Source organism: Cygnus olor, chromosome 1, assembly GCF_009769625.2.
Source record: "Cygnus olor isolate bCygOlo1 chromosome 1, bCygOlo1.pri.v2, whole genome shotgun sequence".
Classification (NCBI taxonomy): domain Eukaryota; kingdom Metazoa; phylum Chordata; class Aves; order Anseriformes; family Anatidae; genus Cygnus; species Cygnus olor.
The window spans coordinates 21,046,734-21,055,390 of NC_049169.1; positions in this window are offsets into that span (position 1 = coordinate 21,046,734).

An 8,657-nucleotide genomic window follows, 5' to 3' on the forward strand; every position below is an offset into this window, starting at 1 on the left:
GCATTACAAGTAGTGATTAAAAGCTAATGAAATGAAAGCATGCTTTTGTTGACATTTTTTTTTTACTTAAATCCAGAACAGATTTGGAGTGAGGTATTCAGGTTCTTTAGATCTCCTCATTTTACCCCTCAGAAAAATTTAGAAAAAGGGAGTTGCAACAAATCATATGTCCTTGCAAGAGGAAGCAGTGTGGCAAAACTTTCTGTTTCTTTACACTCACAAGGGCACAGTGGGCTGGCTCTTAAATGTCAGCAGTATTAGAAAACAGCAGTGTGCCCTTGCTTCCTGATAAAGAACCAGCTTAGCCAGCATAGGACTTCATGTCCAGGCAGCAAGGGCAACACGTGCTTTTCTGAGAAGTTTGTACAAATACCGTTGTTGGTACATAAGCATTGTGTGTATTTGAAAATGATCATTTATAATTTGACAGACCATCTGTGTTCCCTAGTATAAGCTTTGAACCCCAATGCAAAACTAATGGTGCATTGGCTGCCTCCTCCACTGATCCATCGCTGATAAAACTAACCTATGAACATCTTGTACATGTACATGCTACTTTTGAAATATATTCATAAAAACACCTTTACAACTGATACTCATGATACAGTCTCCTGATTTAACGTCTTAGTGTAGAACATCATAGATGGTTAGTACATATGTGCCTTGATTAATATATTGTTGAATGAGATTGCTAATCTTCTCACTCATACCCATCAGGATTCATTTTCTTGAATTCCCAAACAATCCAACATAAGGATTCAATTATTTCAGTTTTATAAAAAACAGTTTGTCATGAAAAACAAAATTTGGCAAAAATTGCAGTTCATCAAGTTTTAAATTAACTGAAGAAGCTTTATTTCAGGAATCCAATAAAACTTGCAATTTAGGGACATTTTCTTATCATTTATAGAACTTTTGCACACAGAGTCCTCACTTTATATTATAAATAGGGAACAATTTATCAAGTCTGACTTTATATTCTTCTGTAATTATTCTGTCTGTAGAAGAAAGTCCCATATTAGAAAAAGAATCCCCATTATTTTCTGCAAACTTAGTTGATACGGACTTTATATGATCTCCAGGAAAAAAAAAGAAAAAAAAAAAGAAAGACAATAAAATCACACAGTAACATTTTGATCAATTTCTCTTCTCTCTGGTTTTATAATCTTTGACTATATTTCAAAAAGAAAAGATACATCATTAAAACCCATAGTTTATGCAAAAATATGTAACAGTCAAATTCCAATTATATTTAAATGCAAACCCTGTTCTGCTTTGTAATACAAACACAAGGAAGATTTAGGGACACAGTTTCTCCTCACAATCACCAAAATCAGATACCCTCACTGACTAGAGTTCCCTTGTTTGCAAAAGAGCTCTAAGTCATCTGACCCCCAGATTAAAACTGCATAAGTAAATTGATTTTTCTTCTTTCCCACAAAAATGCTTCACCATACCCCTCCTTTATTTCCACTTCATACATAGAAATACATGTACTAGCCAAAAATGTTCAGAGCAAGAGTGCAAAGGTATGGCTGCAAATGTACTTTTCCTACTCGTATTGTAACAGTGAGCCTTCTGTAGACCACTTACTTAAATAGGTGGCAGTAAGGAAGATGAAAAACTTCTTTGAACTCTAAACCAGACAGTGTTTGTCTTCCACTCTCGTCTAAGAAAGAATTAAACCCTTCCATTTCTCTAGGACATTTTAAATTGCATTTAATTTTTCTGAAGGCTAGACAAATGGGAGAACAAATTAGTAAGGATAATTTTATTACTTTAATGTTCTCATTCATAGGCTCCATTAAAAATTATGCTAAAAACTTTTCTAATCAAACATGCTTGTCAAAGCTTCAGAAGAAGTCATCAACAGCAGCAGAAATCACCATGTGTGATTCATCCTGAGAAAGTCCTGCATTTTTGTAATAGTTTGGTTCCCATTAACAGGCTATATTTATTTCTCAATTATGTGCATTAAAACAGGTAAGTTGGGGTTAAAGCAGCAGTTCTTTCCAGCAACTCATTCATATTCAGGCAAAGATACCAGTATGCAGCAACTCTTCCTACTTCGCATGGAAAAATGAAATAATGACCTCCTTTTTCTCACCTCTTAACCCCTATAGACAAGAGTACTGTAGGGGTCATAATAAAGAATTGAAATTGGGTTTGGAGTGGTGAAGAATGACAGCTGCCCTCCCCCTTCCTGCCAGGAGATGGAAATGTGCAAGACAGAGACAAAGATCTATATTCTAAGCAGCATTGGGCAGTGAACCCCAGGGGAGTTAGATTGACAAAGTTATGACCTAATTAAAGAACATCTCCTACATGTCATTCTTTCTGCGCGTCTAGGACAAAATGCTTCTTTCTATAATCACAGTATTAACACAGGAGACAAGATATAGTATTATACTAATACCATGTCGTGACTCTAAGGTATATACACATAAGACCAAAAGACATTTCCTGAGACTGCCTTGTATTTACTACATTTCAAAAACAAGATCTATCTGAACTTTGCAAACTGCAATGTTAGCTATTTTGTGTTAGAATCCCAAATTTGAATGAAGTAGTGTTAAACTTTAAAAAAACAAAACAAACAAAAAAAAACAAACACTTTTTTTGTTAAGCCATGTGGAAATGTTATGCCATGGCTGTCATTACCAAGTGACTTTCTTTAGTAAATGAGATATTAAAGATTTCCAGTGAAATGAAGACATACAAGGAAGATCTAGTTCCACAGTCACCATAATCCAATGTAATTGAGCACTGCAAACAGAAGGAATTATACTTCCCATGCTGATCTCTGTTCTTTAGTTCAGTAAAAATATTTGTGCAGCTGCGGTGTGAACCACATAAGATCCAGATCATACTAACTCAGGAAAAAAAGTTCCAGTAATGATAAAGTCACTAATAAGTTGACAGACCGCTTCTTTTAACAGTAGGCAAATGTAAGCATGCCAAGCCTAGCAAGTGCAGTTAGTGTACCCACACTGCTAAATTAAGATAAGCTTTCTATGGAGTGGATCTATGGAGTGGACTCTGCCATGTAACCCATCATTAAATCTGTAATATTCGTCAACATCTAACTTGTTTCATTAACACTGTATAGTCACGGTACAGATTGAGTGGTACTTTTCACTGTTCCCACTTCTCCAACTCTGAAAATTTCTATGAATATTTTTGTTAGCACTAGCATAATTAATGCAAAAATTCTGAAAGACTATTCAGATATTTTCTCCCCAAGAAGTAAATGTAAAAATTCACAAAAATCAATGAATTGTAAAAGGTTTCCATTATTTTTAACAGTACAGTGAACTCAAGAATAGTTTTTACTAATCAATGGAATTGAAAATTAGGTGTCATACACAATTTCTTTGCTATAAATAAATAAATAAATAAAAAGGCTGTTGTTAGTCAATTGTAGACTAATCTTTAGTTTATAATCTCTAATCTTGTTAATTCAGATCCGAACTGCCCAATAAATTAGAATGTCATTGAATGAACCTCCTATGTGATTTTCATCATATCTGGCATGAAATTAAAATAGAAACTGTCTATATTAAGCCCTGTACTTAAGGGGTATTTCTTATTTCAAAAAATGAGGTGATATATTCTCTTCCCACTATATATCAATTATGAAACATCAGAAATAGTAGGTTACATTTCAAAATCTTCAGTTAAGGGATTTTATCCTGTAGAGATTAAAACGAAATGAAGACTACTTTGTAGTATCAAGAAGAAGTCTATATTATGACACCAGCGGAGAGATCCTTACCAATACCAAAATCAGTGCTGTAGCGTTAGTTATCTGGATTTGTAATGCCAGAGAAGACTGGGTGAGGACTCACCTGTATGAGGAAAAGTGGAAGACTTCATTGGTTGTCTAGATAAGGGTGAAGTCATACTTTGGGGTGATTGTGGATACCAACTATAGAGAGAAGGATAGGTCTGAAGCCAGTTAGGCAAAATTTTAACAAAAATCTCCATCACAACATTCTTGGAGTTTATGCAGTATGATTGATAGGACTAGGCACAAGGGCAAAGTCTGGTGTTTAGCTCATAAAATACTATGGAAGTAGATTTAGCAGAAGTTGGAGAAGATTCTGCAATAGTAAAGACATTTCCTAGAAAACAGAAACACCAAAGAATGGGTTCTCATCCCTGCCAAAGAGCATATGTAGACCAAAAGAAAAAAATAATACTGGAAAGGTTTTTGAAGACCCAACATGAAGTATCAAATATGATGTCATGCATATGATCCTTCACTCATGAAGACACTGAGCTTCCAAATATCAAAAGCTGGAACAAGGTCTGCCTTGGTCTTCCATTCGTTCCTTAAATATCAACTAGTTGTCACAACGAGAAACAGTTTTTCTTGCCAGTTTTCTCACTTCACCAAAGCCAATATCCTTATGTTTCACCACATTTTTTGCATTTTGTTCTTAATAGAAACTCATTTGACCATCAGAGAATTAAATTAATCTTGGACTCAAAGTCATATATCTTTTCTGCCTGGTTTGTTCAGCAGGATGTGTAAAGTGGTTGTATTAGGAATACCTTGTTATTTTGTCAAGGATACAGCATGGTAATAAGAGAAAAACCAATAGTTACTTATGTAAATATAATGCAGATGGTTCCCCATTGATGAACAACATCTTTCAGAGAATAATGAGTTTGTCTGGTGCCAATTAATGTTCAACACATGCTGTTCCCTTTGTAAAAATTGCATGTACTCCAGAGGGAACTGAATGAAAAAATATCTTATGGTAGAGGATCATTGTATGGGCATAAAAACATGTACAAGGTATCCGTATGGATAACATATAGTGCTTTGTGAAGTCTATGATTGATTCTGCCTTACATATATATAAAATCATATCCACTGTGTGGGTATGTGGAGAGGTCACTAGAAAAACAGTTCTCTATTAAAACCAGAATAGTTTGTCATATTTCATTTGAGCAGTTTGGTTGGTTGGTTGGTTGGCTGGTTGGTTGGTTGGTTTGTTGTTGTTTGTGTGTGTGTGTGTGTGTGTGTTGGTTTTGTTGGTTTTGTTTGGTTTTGTTTTGCAAATATTGATTTGAAAGAGGCAAAAAGCCTCTGTCCTATGCATCTTCCAGTGGGACTACAGAGCAAGCATGCGTCCACATGCTTCTATAACCTGGGTGTTGATATCTATGACCTTATATAAAACCTCATTGACTCAACTTCTTTAATGTTCATTACTTTTATTATGATCAACATCTAATGTTGAATTCTCAAAAGAAACTCATGTAACTAAAACTTGCCTCTGAATTTTCTTTTTCTAAGTTTGTTTTAATGTTAATCTAGATTCAAAGCACTTTTTTATTTTAATTTGTAAAATTTGCAATATCTTTGACTAGTTATTTTTCATTATGATCCAATTTATATGAAAATCAGGGTAGGGCATATATAATGTATTATTTGAAGATAAGAAAACCTATTATTTCTCCCTTGTCTCAGATAAAATCCTTCTTCAAAGCATATTTTCTATTGGGTCTTCACGTAACCCACATGCCACATAAAGTTGTAATATGCAGAGAGAGAAAAAAAAATCATGTTGTAAATGGCAGCATTAGTATGTTTTACTACCTAACATATTGTTTCAAGAGAAGTTGTGCTGGTTAAATTAGGTATTCCAGACACTTGTATACTGCTTCAGGTTCTGTAGCTGGTGACATAGGCCAGGTTAACCAAAACCTAAAGGGTAGCTTGGGACACATCAACAAAGTGTTTTAGTTCAGGCAAAGGGTGCATATCTGATGGAAATCTCCCAGTCACCTGGGCATTGATCACATATCAGATCTCTCTGTGTCTGAGAGCTTACATTGGAATTTTTCTGTGTGACACTGAAAAAAAATATATGATCCAGGAATATATTTAATGTACACTAGTCACCAGTGGGCATTCAGTCCAATGGAGCAGACTACAGTGAGCTTGAAGTTTAAAAAAACATGAAATTTGTATGTGTAACAGCAGTTTCTCATCACTGTTTCTTTCTGCACATGTGCTCCAATTCGTCTGCAGTACTTGTTAATTTAGTCATAGGCTTAAAATCCATACATTGTATAGAGAGCTTTTAAATTCAGCAGATTGAAATGTCCTTTCTTAAGAATGTACATTCTCTTCACTTTTTAAGCAAATTGTATTCATAATATTTTAAAGTAAACCTTAGTTTACAAGAGACTATATCTGATCAACTTGGCTTGATAGTAGAGTTTGTTCACAAAGTTTGTTACTTTAACAAGTGTTAAAGTTAGTTTGTCTCCCTACATATAAATTTGTAGTATTAACTTTATCAAAGTTCAGAAGTTAAATCAACATTAATATTAAATAAATAAATAAATAAATACAGATTAACATAGTAGAGTGTTAGTGTGGGGAATGTGGTTTTATTTTTCAATGTTATTCTTTATATATATATATATATATATATTGCTGGAAAGTGGTAAAACACTGAAATATTTCAGACTGTACACACCATTTTCCTATTCCAAAAAATTTATAGTATCAATTTATTCCTCTTCAACCTGAACATGAAGAAAAATCTTTAGGGGTGGTGAAAGCAGGATGCAACCTCACTTACTTAGGAGACTCATAGTCAAATAGCAGGAAAGTTTGGGGCATGTATACTAAATGATGGAGTCTAACCTACTCTACAGAATGAGGTTTGCCACTGTCTTCATACTATGACTCCAAATGTCATCCTCATCTAAACAAAGAAATATGGTTTTAAAGAATAGGCATTGCTGCCCTGCTCTCCACTCCTGCAGAATAAAAAATGATTTTCACTAGAAATTTTCCAGCTACTGCATTGAATTACAAGGAAAAAATCAGTCTACTTTCACTGTAGGTCTCAAGTGCCAGCTTTGAGTCTGGCTTTCAATTCACTGTTGATCATTGGAAAAAAAAAAAAAAAAAAAAAAAGCAGTCTTTGCAGGCTGAATTATAGTCTAGGTCTCAGAGTAGTTGTTGTTTTCCAAGAATGAAACTGTGGTGTATTATTACTGAAGAAGGCAGTAATTGCAGGTTCTGATGGTCAATTGCTTTCCTGTATATTTAACATCTGTTAGCTCAATTTATAGAAATAGTCAGGTAAATAACTAGTCCAAGGGCTAAGACAACAAAAGAAGGAAGAAAATCAACTAAACACTTTAAATGTCATAAACTGCTTGTTTTGTCATTCGTCAGTTTAGTACACAATTCTGACGCAACTGTTGAACAAAGAAAAGCAAAGTAAAATCTTCCTAGACAGTCTTCGGGGTTTATTGTTTGTTTGTTTGTTTGTTTGTTTGTTTTTGGTCATGGCGGTGGTTCTTTTAATACTGTAAATATGTCATGCATAAGTAGCATAACATTTTTGAACTCACATTCCTCTTGGACAAGTATTTGGGTTGTCCACTTACCTTCAGAACTGGGAGAGTGCTACCCAACATGCTACCCAGAGTGCCACCCAGAGCTTTAGTTAGGCAATTTCCAACACATGCTGTCTGCAGTACACCTTTTCTGCTTCTATTACTGTCCTGCAAACGTTACCATTGGTGCCAGGAATAAGACTGAACAAAAGATAATAAAGCACATGGGGCAAGATAAGGATGTCTATCCTTGATGCTTCTCCCATTTTATTTTTGTCCTTATTGCTGCCTATAACATCTCTGCTCTGTTCCCATTGGCTTTGATTTTCAATTTACAAATGTCATTGCCCAAGATTCTATGAGCTACAGCCTCATATTTTAAGGGACTTATTAGAGTACACATACACAAATACGTACACTTTCTCACTATATATGGCAGTTGTAAAACAAAACACAGACAGCAGATCAGTTAATCTGTTGGAGAAGGGCAGAAAAATAGATCTTCACACTAGATTTTTCAGATTTCCTTTTTTCCTAAGCAGGTTGATTGTACTTCCTGAAATGAATCCCTTTTCCTCACTTTATTGATTACATGCTTAACAAATGGATAAATATATGCAAATGATTGGACTAAGTTAAACAACAACTATGCAAAAGAAGGATATTTTGTATCTATATTTCTAACTATTTTCAGTAATCTTTTAGTAATTATGTGACGAAAGTGTTGATACATTTGCTGTATGGTTCAGGAGCATGATAGGCCATGGGAACCCTTGGAAGAACCTTTCTTTCAACACCTAGAAGAAAACTTTTTGTGCCTTCTCATCCTCTGCATTTTTGTAGCTAGCAATGCTGCATAAACTTTATCATCACCCTCCCCATTCCAAAGGTGGTTGCCCCATTTGGCCAGGCTATAGGCCCTTGCAAGCCAGGAACCTGAACAAACTTATTTCTCACTGCAGGAATGTCCTCAGAATTCCAGTGTCTTTATTGGCACTTTTTATGGAGGAAATATAGAAAACCTATATCTTTAAATTATTTTATTTTTCCCTAGACCTCACACTGAAAGTCTGTAACTTCTTTTGACTTTTAGCTCAGCACTAACTAACAGGGTCAAAGTTGAAGTGAAATTTGTTACTTTGCCCTCACTGTTGTGTCAATATTAATGTCTTTGAAAAGAATGCAGAGTTTTGTTTTTGCCTGTTTTTGCTGACACAAGATTCTCTTGTTACTATTTTTTTTGATGCTAAAGGTTTCTTTTTGCTCCATCATACATAGAAGAA